Source organism: Oncorhynchus nerka, linkage group LG16, assembly GCF_034236695.1.
Source record: "Oncorhynchus nerka isolate Pitt River linkage group LG16, Oner_Uvic_2.0, whole genome shotgun sequence".
Taxonomy (NCBI): Eukaryota; Metazoa; Chordata; class Actinopteri; order Salmoniformes; family Salmonidae; genus Oncorhynchus; species Oncorhynchus nerka.
In genome coordinates, this window is record NC_088411.1 from 44,869,866 (window position 1) to 44,875,865 (window position 6,000).

The following is a 6,000-nucleotide window of genomic DNA, read 5'->3' on the forward strand; positions in this document are numbered from 1 at the left end:
ATACCAGCACAACTATACCAGCACAACTATACCAGCACAACTAAACCAGCACAACTATACCAGCACAACTATACCAGCACAACTATACCAGCACAACTAAACCAGCACAACTATACCAGCACAACTAAACCAGCACAACTAAACCAGCACAACTATACCAGCACAACTAAACCAGCACATCTATACCAGCACAACTATACCAGCACATCTATACCAGCACAACTATACCAGCACAACTATACCAGCACAACTAAACCAGCACAACTATACCAGCACAACTATACCAGCACAACTATACCAGCACAACTAAACCAGCACAACTATACCAGCACAACTATACCAGCACAACTATACCAGCACAACTAAACCAGCACAACTATACCAGCACAACTATACCAGCACAACTATACCAGCACAACTAAACCAGCACATCTATACCAGCACAACTAAACCAGCACAACTAAACCAGCACAACTATACCAGCACAACTATACCAGCACAACTAAACCAGCACAACTATACCAGCACAACTAAACCAGCACAACTAAACCAGCACAACTAAACCAGCACAACTATACCAGCACAACTATACCAGCACAACTATACCAGCACATCTATACCAGCACAACTAAACCAGCACATCTATACCAGCACAACTATACCAGCACAACTATACCAGGACAACTATACCAGCACAACTATACCAGCACAACTAAACCAGCACAACTAAACCAGCACAACTATACCAGCACAACTAAACCAGCACAACTAAACCAGCACAACTATACCAGCACAACTATACCAGCACAACTATACCAGCACAACTAAACCAGCACAACTAAACCAGCACAACTATACCAGCACAACTATACCAGCACAACTATACCAGCACAACTAAACCAGCACAACTAAACCAGCACAACTATACCAGCACAACTAAACCAGCACAACTATACCAGCACAACTAAACCAGCACATCTATACCAGCACAACTATACCAGCACATCTATACCAGCACAACTATACCAGCACAACTATACCAGCACAACTAAACCAGCACAACTATACCAGCACAACTATACCAGCACAACTATACCAGCACAACTAAACCAGCACAACTATACCAGCACAACTAAACCAGCACAACTAAACCAGCACAACTATACCAGCACAACTAAACCAGCACATCTATACCAGCACAACTATACCAGCACATCTATACCAGCACAACTATACCAGCACAACTATACCAGCACAACTAAACCAGCACAACTATACCAGCACAACTATACCAGCACAACTATACCAGCACAACTAAACCAGCACAACTATACCAGCACAACTATACCAGCACAACTATACCAGCACAACTAAACCAGCACAACTATACCAGCACAACTATACCAGCACAACTATACCAGCACAACTAAACCAGCACATCTATACCAGCACAACTAAACAACTAAACCAGCACAACTATACCAGCACAACTATACCAGCACAACTATACCAGCACAACTAAACCAGCACAACTATACCAGCACAACTAAACCAGCACAACTAAACCAGCACAACTAAACCAGCACAACTATACCAGCACAACTATACCAGCACAACTATACCAGCACAACAGCACAACTAAACCAGCACAACTATACCAGCACAACTATACCAGCACAACTATACCAGCACAACTAAACCAGCACAACTATACCAGCACAACTATACCAGCACAACTAAACCAGCACATCTATACCAGCACAACTAAACCAGCACAACTAAACCAGCACAACTAAACCAGCACATCTATACCAGCACAACTAAACCAGCACAACTAAACCAGCACATCTATACCAGCACAACTATACCAGCACAACTAAACCAGCACAACTAAACCAGCACATCTATACCAGCACAACTAAACCAGCACAACTATACCAGCACATCTATACCAGCACAACTATACCAGCACAACTATACCAGCACATCTATACCAGCACAACTAAACCAGCACATCTATACCAGCACATCTATACCAGCACATCTATACCAGCACAACTATACCAGCACAACTAAACCAGCACAACTATACCAGCACAACTATACCAGCACATCTATACCAGCACAACTAAACCAGCACAACTATACCAGCACAACTATACCAGCACAACTATACCAGCACATCTATACCAGCACAACTAAACCAGCACAACTATACCAGCACAACTAAACCAGCACAACTAAACCAGCACAACTATACCAGCACAACTAAACCAGCACAACTAAACCAGCACATCTATACCAGCACATCTATACCAGCACATCTATACCAGCACATCTATACCAGCACAACTATACCAGCACAACTAAACCAGCACAACTAAACCAGCACAACTAAACCAGCACAACTATACCAGCACAACTAAACCAGCACATCTATACCAGCACAACTAAACCAGCACAACTAAACCAGCACAACTAAACCAGCACAACTAAACCAGCACAACTATACCAGCACAACTATACCAGCACAACTATACCAGCACAACTATACCAGCACAACTAAACCAGCACAACTAAACCAGCACAACTATACCAGCACAACTAAACCAGCACAACTATACCAGCACAACTAAACCAGCACAACTAAACCAGCACATCTATACCAGCACAACTAAACCAGCACAACTATACCAGCACAACTATACCAGCACAACTAAACCAGCACAACTATACCAGCACAACTATACCAGCACAACTAAACCAGCACAACTAAACCAGCACAACTATACCAGCACAACTAAACCAGCACAACTATACCAGCACAACTAAACCAGCACAACTAAACCAGCACATCTATACCAGCACAACTAAACCAGCACATCTATACCAGCACAACTAAACCAGCACATCTATACCAGCACAACTAAACCAGCACAACTATACCAGCACATCTATACCAGCACAACTAAACCAGCACATCTATACCAGCACAACTAAACCAGCACAACTATACCAGCACAACTATACCAGCACAACTATACCAGCACAACTAAACCAGCACATCTATACCAGCACAACTAAACCAGCACAACTAAACCAGCACATCTATACCAGCACAACTAAACCAGCACATCTATACCAGCACAACTAAACCAGCACAACTATACCAGCACAACTATACCAGCACAACTAAACCAGCACAACTAAACCAGCACAACTATACCAGCACAACTATACCAGGACAACTATACCAGCACAACTAAACCAGCACAACTATACCAGCACAACTAAACCAGCACAACTATACCAGCACATCTATACCAGCACAACTAAACCAGCACATCTATACCAGCACAACTAAACCAGCACAACTATACCAGCACATCTATACCAGCACAACTAAACCAGCACATCTATACCAGCACAACTAAACCAGCACAACTATACCAGCACAACTAAACCAGCACATCTATACCAGCACAACTAAACCAGCACATCTATACCAGCACAACTAAACCAGCACAACTATACCAGCACAACTATACCAGCACATCTATACCAGCACATCTATACCAGCACAACTATACCAGGACAACTATACCAGCACATCTATACCAGCACAACTAAACCAGCACATCTATACCAGCACAACTAAACCAGCACAACTATACCAGCACAACTATACCAGCACAACTAAACCAGCACATCTATACCAGCACAACTAAACCAGCACATCTATACCAGCACAACTAAACCAGCACAACTATACCAGCACAACTATACCAGCACAACTAAACCAGCACATCTATACCAGCACAACTAAACCAGCACATCTATACCAGCACAACTAAACCAGCACAACTATACCAGCACAACTATACCAGCACAACTAAACCAGCACAACTATACCAGCACAACTATACCAGCACAACTAAACCAGCACAACTATACCAGCACAACTATACCAGGACAACTATACCAGCACAACTATACCAGGACAACTATACCAGGACAACTATACCAGCACAACTATACCAGCACAACTATACCAGGACATCTATACCAGCACAACTATACCAGGACAACTAAACCAGCACAACTATACCAGCACAACTATACCAGGACAACTATACCAGCACAACTAAACCAGCACAACTATACCAGCACAACTAAACCAGCACATCTATACCAGCACAACTAAACCAGCACAACTATACCAGCACAACTATACCAGCACAACTATACCAGCACAACTAAACCAGCACATCTATACCAGCACAACTAAACCAGCACAACTAAACCAGCACATCTATACCAGCACAACTAAACCAGCACATCTATACCAGCACAACTAAACCAGCACAACTATACCAGCACAACTATACCAGCACAACTAAACCAGCACAACTAAACCAGCACAACTATACCAGCACAACTATAGCAGGACAACTATACCAGCACAACTAAACCAGCACAACTATACCAGCACAACTAAACCAGCACAACTATACCAGCACATCTATACCAGCACAACTAAACCAGCACATCTATACCAGCACAACTAAACCAGCACAACTATACCAGCACATCTATACCAGCACAACTAAACCAGCACATCTATACCAGCACAACTAAACCAGCACAACTATACCAGCACAACTATACCAGCACAACTAAACCAGCACATCTATACCAGCACAACTAAACCAGCACATCTATACCAGCACAACTAAACCAGCACAACTATACCAGCACAACTATACCAGCACATCTATACCAGCACATCTATACCAGCACAACTATACCAGGACAACTATACCAGGACAACTAAACCAGCACAACTATACCAGCACAACTAAACCAGCACAACTATACCAGCACAACTATACCAGGACAACTATACCAGCACAACTAAACCAGCACAACTAAACCAGCACAACTATACCAGCACAACTATACCAGGACAACTATACCAGCACAACTAAACCAGCACAACTATACCAGCACAACTAAACCAGCACAACTATACCAGCACATCTATACCAGCACAACTAAACCAGCACATCTATACCAGCACAACTAAACCAGCACAACTATACCAGCACATCTATACCAGCACAACTAAACCAGCACATCTATACCAGCACAACTAAACCAGCACAACTATACCAGCACAACTATACCAGCACAACTAAACCAGCACATCTATACCAGCACAACTAAACCAGCACATCTATACCAGCACAACTAAACCAGCACAACTATACCAGCACAACTATACCAGCACAACTAAACCAGCACATCTATACCAGCACAACTAAACCAGCACATCTATACCAGCACAACTAAACCAGCACAACTATACCAGCACAACTATACCAGCACAACTAAACCAGCACAACTATACCAGCACAACTATACCAGCACAACTAAACCAGCACAACTATACCAGCACAACTATACCAGCACAACTAAACCAGCACAACTATACCAGCACAACTATACCAGGACAACTATACCAGCACAACTATACCAGGACAACTATACCAGGACATCTATACCAGCACAACTATACCAGCACAACTATACCAGGACATCTATACCAGCACAACTATACCAGGACATCTATACCAGCACAACTATACCAGCACAACTATACCAGCACAACTATACCAGCACATCTATACCAGCACAACTATACCAGCACAACTATACCAGGACAACTATACCAGCACAACTATACCAGCACAACTATACCAGCACAACTATACCAGGACATCTATACCAGCACAACTATACCAGCACAACTAAACCAGCACAACTAAACCAGCACAACTATACCAGCACATCTATACCAGCACAACTATACCAGCACAACTATACCAGCACATCTAAACCAGCACAACTATACCAGCACAACTAAACCAGCACAACTATACCAGCACATCTATACCAGCACAACTATACCAGGACAACTATACCAGCACAACTATACCA